This window comes from Panulirus ornatus, chromosome 16 (genome assembly GCF_036320965.1).
Source record: "Panulirus ornatus isolate Po-2019 chromosome 16, ASM3632096v1, whole genome shotgun sequence".
In the NCBI taxonomy this organism is placed as follows: Eukaryota; Metazoa; Arthropoda; class Malacostraca; order Decapoda; family Palinuridae; genus Panulirus; species Panulirus ornatus.
The window spans coordinates 6,020,820-6,032,435 of record NC_092239.1 but is presented as its reverse complement, the minus strand read 5'-3'; positions in this window follow the sequence as shown (position 1 = coordinate 6,032,435).

The following is an 11,616-nucleotide window of genomic DNA, read 5'->3' as shown; positions in this document are numbered from 1 at the left end:
CTGCCTGGCCGACCCTGCCCGCGCCACCAGCAGAAATCGTCGTCTCCTCCTCCTCCTCCTGCAGTGCAGTGAAGTGATCCGAGGCCACAGAGAATTTCTGGATGCTTGCAGAACCTGTGAAATAGAACTCGATGTTCGTCATGTGCGCGAGCAGATGGTGGTCGGGAGAGGGACACAAAAGTAGCGAGACGAGGGAGAAAAGTCAGGTTCCGCTGGGCTGTGCCCGTGTGAAGGTGTCCATCACTCCTGACGAAGGCAAAAGTTCCTCCCCTTCAGACTCCTGCAGCAGTCTTGGGGACAAAGGTACTCTCCTCAGCCCCGTTAAACGGACCAAGCCTGCCATGAACCTGGTAGACACCGACCAGACCGACCGCGAGCCAGGCAGACACAGACCAGACCGACCCTGAGTCTGGCAGACATCATCAGTCCTCACGGGGTCTTTATGTGTGCGTGTGGGGCACCTCGTAAAACACTGACCATCTGAGTGAGGGCCCGTCTGTCGCCGGGGTTCGCCAGCCTCACTCCGCAACATCCCGGACTCTGAGTTCCGCCCACATCCGCAGCCCCTCCCCCACACCCACAAGCAAACCTCCATGCCAGGTACATCCAACCGACCTACAACCCGTCCATGCACACAATAAGGCATTCCTAACCCCTATCCGTCGACTACATCTGTACGTTTCCAGCCACGCGCATCACAATAAGCCCCGTTCCAACTCCACCCTCAACAACCACGCCACACCCACGCCCACATGATACCGTGCCCGCCGTCTCCACATCTCCTACCTCGGGTCTTGGGCCGTGGCAATCATCCTTAATGTCATCACACATTCCACGCGTTTTTACGACAAAAATTTGTGCCAGGGAAGAGGAGGCCAGCAGCCAGTCCGCGCTGGGAGATGCGGGCTCGTATGAGTGGGTGGGGCGGGGCGGGGCGGCGACGGGGCAGGGGGCAGGATAGGGGAGGTCAGGGCAGCTTACTGTGAAGACAGGGGTCTTCCTGAAGGCAAGCAGGACGACAAACAGTAGTGACGGACTAGCCCACGGGAGAGCTCTTGACTCACGAGCCTAGAGAAAGAGCTCTTACCCTACGAGCCTTAAGGAAGAGCTCTTAACTCACGAGCCCCGGGGAAGAGCTCTTGCCTTACGAGCCTCGAGGAAGACCTCTTGCCTCACGAGTCCCGGGGAAGAGCTCTTGCTTCACGATCCTAGGGGAACATTCTCTTGCCTCATGAGCCTAGAGGAAGAGCTCTCGCCTTACCATCCCAGGTGGAAGAGCTCTTCGCCTCATGAGCCCAGAGGAAGAGCTCTTGCCTCACTTCCAAACTGGCCTTTGTATTATATTCCACGTTTTTCTGCCCTCCTCTCTGCTTGGGTGAAGCGCAGGCAGGAGGGTTGGGTCGGCCCCTTTCTTGCCTGGCTTCCCTTGTAAGGTGTATCAAGCTGTCTCAGTTACGTTTTCTATGTGGGTTATGAACTCTCTGGATGTCAGACATATAAACACCTAACAGCTTTTCTTATCTGTTTATCTGGTGATGATCAGAGATGTTGCACATTTAAAAAAAAAAAATGATTGTACCAGAGTGGTGATAATCCAGACTTGACATCAGATACCCAAGTGCATCAGCGTGGGATGTGGATCTGCCATCAGCTGCCTTCATAACAGCACTACAGTGGAAAGTTAGACTTGACATCGACTGCTCAAAAGGCACCATAGTAGAATGGGGCCTTTGACATCAACGGTTCAGCTGATGATGAAGCCAGAGACTTCCGTTGTTCCATTTCAGGTACTTCATAAAGGTAAGAAATGGAAAGTGGTTTCTACATTTCCTCAAAAGATTTTAGAGGTCGTTCCGCGACTCTGGTATACGACCCGTATGTAGTATGGTTGACTTCGGAGTGTCAACTGTGGCAGTGCAGTTAGAATTTACATCTGTGTTTATAAAGCTAATATGAAAAAAAATAATAATTATTATTATTACCATTACTATTATTATTATCATTATTATTATTATACATTAACAATAAACAGCAATGTCTAATGGTGTACTCAATCACCGCCGCTAATGATAATGATCACACTATTTCCCAGTCATGTACACATGAACATCGTCGAGCGTCAAAGTGTTGGAACGCAACACCAGCCCTTCAGAAGCCTTCAAGATACCGCCAGGACGCGAGACACGGCCGGCCGCGCCAAGACAGCAGCCTCCTCCTCCTCCTGCCTCCGTTTTCTTTTAATTAATTTATAACGACAAAAATAAAGAGAAGAAGAAAAAAAAATATTACCTGCAACGTTCACTTCTCTGTCAATGTAATCAAATTACTTGACGTGTTGATCTAGGAACAGAGGAAATATATATGTGTGTGTGTGTGTTTGGTCTTCTAATTTCTATCCTTAACTACTGAAGAAGGTTTGAAAGGAATTTACGGTCGACCGTCAAACCTACGCTGATGGTCGTAAACAAAGCCCGGTCGTTGATGGGCCTGACGTCCATATAACCAACTAACCAAGAAAATGAACGGAAGACGTCTGGTTACAAGACATGAATTCCTGGTTAGCACAGACGTGACTATCAGACAAATACCTCCTATGAACCAGTAAATGGTGTAACGTGATGATAAAGTCGACTTTGTGGTTGCAACCAACTTAACATCCAATTAAATGTCATTGTCAGCCTCAATGCCGCCCAATTCTATTTTATTTTTTTTCAGCTTGTCACATAGCGTTGTGTCAAATTTCAATTATGTAATTTCACAGGAATTTTTAATACTTGTGACACTATTTCTGCAATTTTGCATTAAAACCTTTTTTTTTTTTCCCCCACATAATTCTATTTCAGTTTCGAGAGGTAGTGAATGTTTGCTTCTTTGTATATGACAAAAACCATTACATAAAATAGTAATCCAAAAGAAGGGACTTACACGATATATATCTTGAAAAGTATATACATCTATGTTAATTTCATATCAAACAAAATTCGTAAGAAAATTGTATTTCAGTAAATATCACATTTTATCATATATCTAAAATGTAATCTTTAACTACTTAATAAAAGAAGCATATAATATATATATATATATATATATATATATATATATATATATATATATATATATATATATATATATATATTTACCAAATGGCGTCCTAGCTTCGTCTCTTCGATGTATATCAACTGATTTATATTTCTCTCTTGTCTCTCCCCTGATGATGTGATTATTACACGAAAGTGCACTTGGGAACTTTTCGTGTTTCATTTTCCCTGTGGACTCATAGGAATATATATATATATATATATATATATATATATATATATATATATATATATATATATATATAAGACCGATTTAAAGAGAGAATTGTGCTTTTTTCCCCCTCTTAAGAACCCTAAAAACACGTTCACCCCATAACAACAGGTGTTTCTTCCCTCGCACGGGTAACTTAGCTAACATCACAGGTTAGGCTGCCTTTGAGGTAACACTCTACCCACGACCGCCCTAAACCTCGTCACCTCGCCCAACCTTGAACTCTGTCCTGACCTTTCGCCCTCCAAAACATATCATGGGCCGGGGTAGGTCAGTGCTAAAATTCCCGTCTGGTACGGTTGAATCCGCTATCACTGCCTACCCAGTTGTGGCGTCGAGAGAGAGAGAGAGAGAGAGAGAGAGAGAGAGAGAGAGAGAGAGAGAGAGAGAGAGAGAGAGAGAGAGAGAGAGAGAGAGAGAGAGATTTCTTCTTTGGCCTGATTTTAAGCCATGGTAGGGCGAGTGGCAATATGGCCAACCCACTACCGCGCGAAGTCCTTACGTATAACATACACTCACGAGCTACTTTGCATGCATTACCATAGCCAAGATATTCACGCAATGGCCCAGAAGTGGTGCTGAGGCAGCCATAACAGAGGGATATGGCAATACTGATCCATTCCCCATCTTAACCGTTTGAACACGACCGTATGACCATCCTTGAGCACGACCGTATGACCATCCTTGAGCACGACCGTATGACCATCCTTGAGCACGACCGTATGACCATCCTTGAGCACGACCGTATGACCCCTAGAAAACGGCGGTACGACCCTTGAACACGACTATGTGACCCTTGGAAACGGAGGTACGACTCTTGAGCACAACCGTATGACCCTTGAAAACGGCGGTACGACCCTTGAAAACGACTATATGACCCTTGGAAACGGCGGGTACGACCCCTGAACACGACTATATGACCCTTGAAAACGGCGGTATGACCCTTGAACACGACGATGACCCTTGAAAACGGCGGGTACAACCCTTGATCATGACTATATGACCCTTGAAAACGGGGGTACGATCCTTGATCACGACGATATGACCCTTGAAAACAGCGGTACGACCCTTGAAAACGGCGGTACGACCCTTGAACACGACTATATGACCCTTAAAAACGGCGGTACGACCCTTGATCACGGCGATGTGACCCTTGGGCATGACAGCCTAGCCCTTTAGCCTTAGCCTCTGGGGACTGTCTTTTGCTCGTATCTTCAAGGCTGATAATAATATGTCGACCAATACAGCCTCCATGTTAGCCTTGAATCATTTACAGTTTACGATCTCCAAGGGCTTGCTACGATGGGTGGGTACACATAAGATGGTCATTTACACCTTGCTTCTGTCGGAGATTTACACCACATCCATGTAAATCATTTACGTAACGGAGCTTCTTATTTTTACCGATACAGCCGACCGTCCCAGAGTGATTTACACTAGTAATTTACAAAAATGCGGTCCATTTACTGCTATATAATTAACCGTCGCACGGTGATTTACAGCTCAAATTTACATTCTTTTTTTTACGAGATGTTTTTCATCTTTATCAGTGAAGGACCGGAGGGATGTGAAAATGGCATGTATAATATCACTTACCTTCAGTCAAACAGTATGGCGACGGGGGGGGGACACAGCAGCTACTGGTTACTTCTATGTCACTGGTCGGTGTGGGCTGTGTCTACAAATGATGCACAGAGAAGAGACCATGAAATCAAAGTTAACCCACAAGATCCACAGATATCACAAGAGGAAGTGGTGTTGCAATGGTTCCACGGCTCACTTACTGGGTGTAGGATAGAAAAGAAAAGCAGAAAACTTCTTTTTTCTTACTGTGGAGACTAAGCTTATTCTTTATCAAGACTTTACATTAAAACTGTGGAGACTAAGCTTATTCTTTATCAAGACTTTACATTAAAACTGTGGAGACTAAGCTTATTCTTTATCAAGACTTTACATTAAAACTGCGGAGACTAAGCTTATTTCTGAGCCGTAGTGTCAGTTATATACTTGACTCCCTAGTGCACGACGGCACGACCCTCGAGCACGACTGTAAGACCCTTGAGCATGACCACAGGACCCTTAAGCACGACGGCACGATCCTTAAGCACGACGGTACGATCCTTAAGCACGACGGTACGACCTCCGGGTAGGATAGTCTGGTCTCTGACGTGACACATGGAGATTCGTCCACGGTACCCAAGGGCCGTACCGCCGTCGTGCTCAAAGGGGCACGAATTCGAATTCCTTTTCTTCTTTTTTTTTTGTACTTTAAACCAGACGGCTTTTTCAAGACATGGTAGGAGAGAGAGAGAGAGAGAGAGAGAGAGAGAGAGAGAGAGAGAGAGAGAGAGAGAGAGAGAGAGAGAGAGAGAGTGTGTGTGTGTGTGTGTGTGCAGAGCCGTCGGACATCAAAACATTCCTAATTATTTACATGCGTTGGGTAACATGATCGCTAGCAGTAAGGAGCACAGTGAGCCGAGCGGAGCGTTCGTCCGTTCGTCCGTCTCGGCATCTTCCACGAAGAACTCCCTCCAGTATAGTGCGTGGGAAAGGCATGGTGGTCGTCTGCGACGAGGTTATCTCGACCGGAGGACTGGACGTGGGAAAGCCAGATAACATGAGGCGTGATGGACTGTGATGAGGTTATCTGCTGAAGGACATGAATGGAAATTCCTCTTCCCTATAGATGGAGACAGAACTGTGAAGTTGAAGGCTCCCTTCCAACAACCACTATATACAGATGGAGACAGGGCAGTATAGCAGAAGGTCCCTCCCCACCCACCACAGTAAATGGAGACAGGACAGCATAGCCGAAGGCTCCTCCCCACCCACCACTGTAGATGGAGACGGGACAATACACCACTCCCTCCGGCACATGAACCAGGGAACATTATGTATTACGGACGGAATACACTGGCATGAAAAGAATGAATGGAAGACACATCCTCATTAAGTGACAGCCACCTTATACTAAGGAGAAGAAGGACTTTAAGCCGTTTCTTGGTTAAGATTAACTGTAATTAAAACACGCGTGAGTGACACACAGCCGCTGCTGAACAAGAGCATCACACACCACTGAGAGTTCATATCATTCACGTATTTGTTCAGTTGTGTTCTACATGGAGCGACCGTCTTCACTTTGATGACATCTGGTGATGGCTTAGCCCAGGGTTCCGCAACCGTGACTCTACCTACTGACGGAGACGCCCTGGCACACCACCTCCCTGACTTCGTATCATACCTCACTGCCTTTTAACTTTACGTCATTACATTTGTGAAAGAATATATATACATTTTTTATTAAGAAGGCCAGGTTGACTCCCAGGCCTGAGTATAGTTTTCTATAAATGTATGGCTACTGGATAGTTCCTGTGTGGCTACTGGACAGTTACTGGATAGTTCCTGGGTGGCTACTGGACAGTTACTGGATAGTTATTGAGTGACTAGTGAGGGAAAGCTCTATCCCCCGAAGGAATGAGATCAGTTGCAGACCTTTGGAATCGAAACAGTGAATACTTGACCGTGCTGACGCTAATTCTTGTGTGGGTAGTGGGTAGGTCTCGTCATGACCACGGCTGGGGACAGGGCTTAGTACTGAGTACATGATACAGCTGGCTGGGTGAGGAGGCCTGCCGTTGGCTGCATATTATGTCTATGACCCTGACCTCTAGCCTCCTTCCTGGTGTTGATCCTGTGACCTCACACGGGAGAGCTCATTGTCTCCTTAGCCGGGACAGGTCCCACACAATGCTTCGATGTTTGCGCAACTCTGCCAGGTCTTGCATGGCTGACTGTGGACGGCGGACTAGCTGTCTGGATGGCTGGTTGACTGACTGTTGCTGACTGTGTCTGTCTGACTGGTTGTGGCTGGCTGACTGGCTGGCTTTAAGGAACCACACGATGGCAGACGGTTCTCGTAGGAACCCGACCGACCCACACACACACACAGCTCCAAGGGAATGACCAAAGCTATGATCAAGATGACGTTGGGACGACGAGAGAGAGAGAGAGAGAGAGAGAGAGAGAGAGAGAGAGAGAGAGAGAGAGAGAGAGAGAGAGAGAGAGAGAGAGAGAGAAAACAGCAGTCTAGTCGACTGATAATGATAATGATAAAAGTGACTCCCTCGCTATTACATAAAGTATTATCCCCACTAACCCACTTGCGGGGACATCAGCGTCAGCAAAACTGGGCCACATAGTTTTCTTAAAGTTGGCTGACTATAGAGTCTTCGATCCATGGCGAACTGTCCTGCTCCTGCTCCTCCTCCTCTCACTGATTGGACGATCAGGTCGTCCGTCTGGTCGGCTGGGTGGCGGACACGGCACTCCCGTTGGACTGGTGAGGTGCGGAACGCAGGAAGGACCTCCCCCGTTGGACTGGTGAGGTGCGGAACGCAGGAAGGACCTCTCCCGTTGGACTGGTGAGGTGCGGAACGCAGGAAGGACCTCCCCCGTTGGACTGGTGAGGTGTGGAACGCAGGAAGGACCTCTCCCGTTGGACTGGTGAGGTGTGGAACGCAGGAAGGACCTCCCCCGTTGGACTGGTGAGGTGCGGAACGCAGGAAGGACCTCCCCCGTTGGACTGGTGAGGTGTGGAACGCAGGAAGGACCTCTCCCGTTGGACTGGTGAGGTGTGGAACGCAGGAAGGACCTCTCCCGTTGGACTGGTGAGGTGTGGAACGCAGGAAGGACCTCCCCCGTTGGACTGGTGAGGTGCGGAACGCAGGAAGGACCTCCACCGTTGGAATGGTGAGGTGCGGAACGCAGGAAGGACCTCCCCCGTTGGAATGGTGAGGTGCGGAACGCAGGAAGGACCTCCCTCACTGAGGGAGGGAGGGAGGTCGCCTCCCCCCTGCGTGTCACTGAGGTTTTCCTACGATGTTTGCTGACCTCCACGGTCAACACAACTGAGCTAATTCAATACGCCACTGCGACCAAAAAAGGGGAACAAATCTCCACTCGACAAAAATTTCTTCCGCTGAAACGTAAACCTTACTAGAAAAAAAAAAAAGTCTATAGCCCTCAAACCACTGGGAAAAAAAGATCCCCCATGAGAGCTGAACCACACAGACACAGAACCCAACTTGGGCACTTCCAACCTGGATCGTAAACCACTTTAAAAACAAAGGGACGAAATCACTCAGAAATATATTCTCTTTACCTTCTTTTTTTTTCATTTCAGTTCGGCAGCAGCCCCGGCGGCAGCACCACCAGCAGGAGGAGGAGGAGGAGGAGTGGCAGGGGCATCCCACAAAGGCTGCCGGCAGGGGAGGAGGGCTCTGCTCCCCCTGAACGGATATTGTGAGACAATTGGCAGCGTAACTGGCTAGGCTGGGTGGGGGAGAGGGAGATGAACGTGCAAGGCTTGGGGAGGGAGGGAGGGAAGGAGGAAGTAACAAGCTAGGCTTGGGGAGGGAGGGAAGGAGGGAGGGAAGGAGGGTGGGAGGGAGTAACCAGCTGGGCTCAGGGAGGGGGGGGGGAGCAACTAACTAGGAAGGGGAGGTAACTAGCGCGGCTGGGGAGCATCGGGCTAGGCTTGGGGAGACTGGGAGGGGAGGTGAGTCATGACGGACGGCACGTCAGGGAAGGCGAGTGACGGACGGAACTTCAGGGAAGGTGGGTGACGGACCGTACCCCACGGGAGGTGGGTGACGGACCATACGTCACAGGAGGTGGGTGACGGATCGTACGTCACGGGAGGTGTGTGACGGACCGTACGTCAAGGGAGGTGGGTGACGGACCGTACCTCAGGACCATACGTCACAGGAGGTGGGTGACGGATCGTACGTCACGGGAGGTGTGTGACGGACCGTACGTCAAGGGAGGTGGGTGACGGACCGTACCTCACAGGAGGTGTGTGACGGACGGACTGCCTGCACGTCAAGCAGTGTCGTAACGTCGTGGACAATAGTACCGTCGTGCTCAAGGGTCGTACCATCGTGCACAAGGGTCATACCATCGTGTTCAAGAGTCGCACAGACGTGCTCAAAGGTCGTACCGTCGTGTTCAAGGGCCGCACTGTCGTACTACAGTGTCGTTAACGTCGTGTCCAAGGCTAGCGCATCATTGTGCACTAGAGTCGTACAGTCGTACTCGAGGCTAGAGCATCCCCGTGCACTCGGGTCGTACCGTCGTGGTCGAAAGGTCAAGGAGAAGAGGAGCAGCCAGCCAGCCAGTCTTGTGTCCAAAGTGGGCAACAGGCATTATGAACTGAACACAACAATACTGAGGAAAATATCAATTCTGCAGTCTCCCCTCCTCCTGCCCCGCAGGTTGCCAGACACCACCACCACCAACAGATGGCGGGGGGGGCAATAAGCGAGCCAGGAAAACTCGCTCAAAATTCATGAAAATGTTTCGTAATTTTCATACCGAAGTCTGACAAAATTTAATTAAGTTTTCCCTCAATGGCTCACTCGTGCTTTACGGGGGAAGTGTTCTGAACTAGTATTTTTTTTTTTTTCTGTTGTCTAAAATCGGGATTTTATTTACTGTTCTGTGCGAGTCAACCATTAAAACAAATGAAAAATTCCACCAAGGAAGAAAATAATGAATATATATATATATATATATATATATATATATATATATATATATATATATATATATATATATATATATATTCATATTTATGTATCTATTTTGCTTTGTCGCTGTCTCCCGCGTTTGCGAGGTAGCGCAAACGCGGGAGACAAAAAAAAAAAAAATATATATATATATATATATATATATATATATATATATATATATATATATATATATATATATATTTTGTCTCTTATCTCATCTTCAAACTCCTTAACAGAGCACCACCACCATATAATTTCCAAACGACAACATTCATCTTTATATCACGTGCAAACCACATCAAAAAGAAATAAAAAATATCTGCAGAGCATCGCCAAATATTTCTACAGCGCCAGCAGCCCAGGCCAGGTGTCGACTTGCTACAGCCAGGTGTGTGGCATTGTTCACACTCCGAGGTGTACGTACGCTTTAAATCCGCCCTCGTTCGTTGTATAAACTGTCACGCCGCTTCTCTCATCTTATTTCTCCCCCCCCCCCCCACTGTGGTATCACTGTGTGTGTGAGAGAGAGAGAGAGAGAGAGAGAGAGAGAGAGAGAGAGAGAGAGAGAGAGAGAGAGAGAGAGAGAGAGAGAGATGCAATGTCTCACTATCTGACACAGACTTGACACTCGAGACTCCATTATCAAGGGTTTGTCATCCCTGTTATTATCCCTCCACTTCCACTCATCCTACTAATGGGTTCCCACCGCTCGTCGCAGATACAGACCTGCCTCAACCACTCACCCACTCCACTCGTTCACCAATGTCCCATTATCTCGACGAATGGCTCTCATGTAACGAAACTGTTCATACACTCTCCGTGCACCACAACTCATCTCTGAGTGTGTGTCACTTGTGGTTTGGTTAATCCCTTCTTTCACAGTTCAGCTTTAAGTACCGCCTCTCCATCCATCCTCACCTGGAAAGTAGGTTATAGTTAATGTCCCCCCAGCAGATAACCTCGTCACAGACACGTCAGGTCTTCTGTTACCTGGCATCCCAGGTTCTGTCCCCCCAGCAGATAACCTCGTCAGAGACACATCAGGTCTTCTGTTACCTGGCATCCCAGGTTCTGTCCCCCAGCAGATAACCTCGTCATAGACACATCAGGTCTTCTGTTACCTGGCTTTCCCACGTTCTGCCCCCCCATCAGATAACCTCGTCATAGACACATCAGGTCTTCTGTTACCTGGCTTTCCCACGTTCTGTCCCCCCAGCAGATAACCTCGTCACAGACCATCAGGTCTTCTGTTACCTGGCTTTCCCACGTTCTGTTCCCCCAGCAGATAACCTCGTCATAGACCATCAGGTCTTCTGTTACCTGGCATCCCAGGTTCTGTCCCCCAGCAGATAACCTCGTCACAGACACATCAGGTCTTCTGTCACCTGGCTTTACTAGTCTGTCTACTGCTGCCTGCTCACCACAACATCGAGTCTCTCCCGTCCCCTGACAATATCCATTTCAGTACCCTCTCCTCATCTCCCTCGCCACACAGTCTTCCACATCCTTTACTTTTCGGTGTCATGAGCTTTCGGGACACCGCTGCAGTATGTGTCACTTTCCGTCATGCCTTCCCTCCTGCTCCCCTCCATCCCGACTCACCTTATCCCAAGAGATTCTTGTTTACCCGTGCCACTCTCCCTCTCCCATGCACTCACTCACTCTCTTCTCTCACCTCTCCCACGCCGGGAGAGTGCGAGTGGCCGCCTTACTAGGCGTCACGACCTTCCCCTCGGCT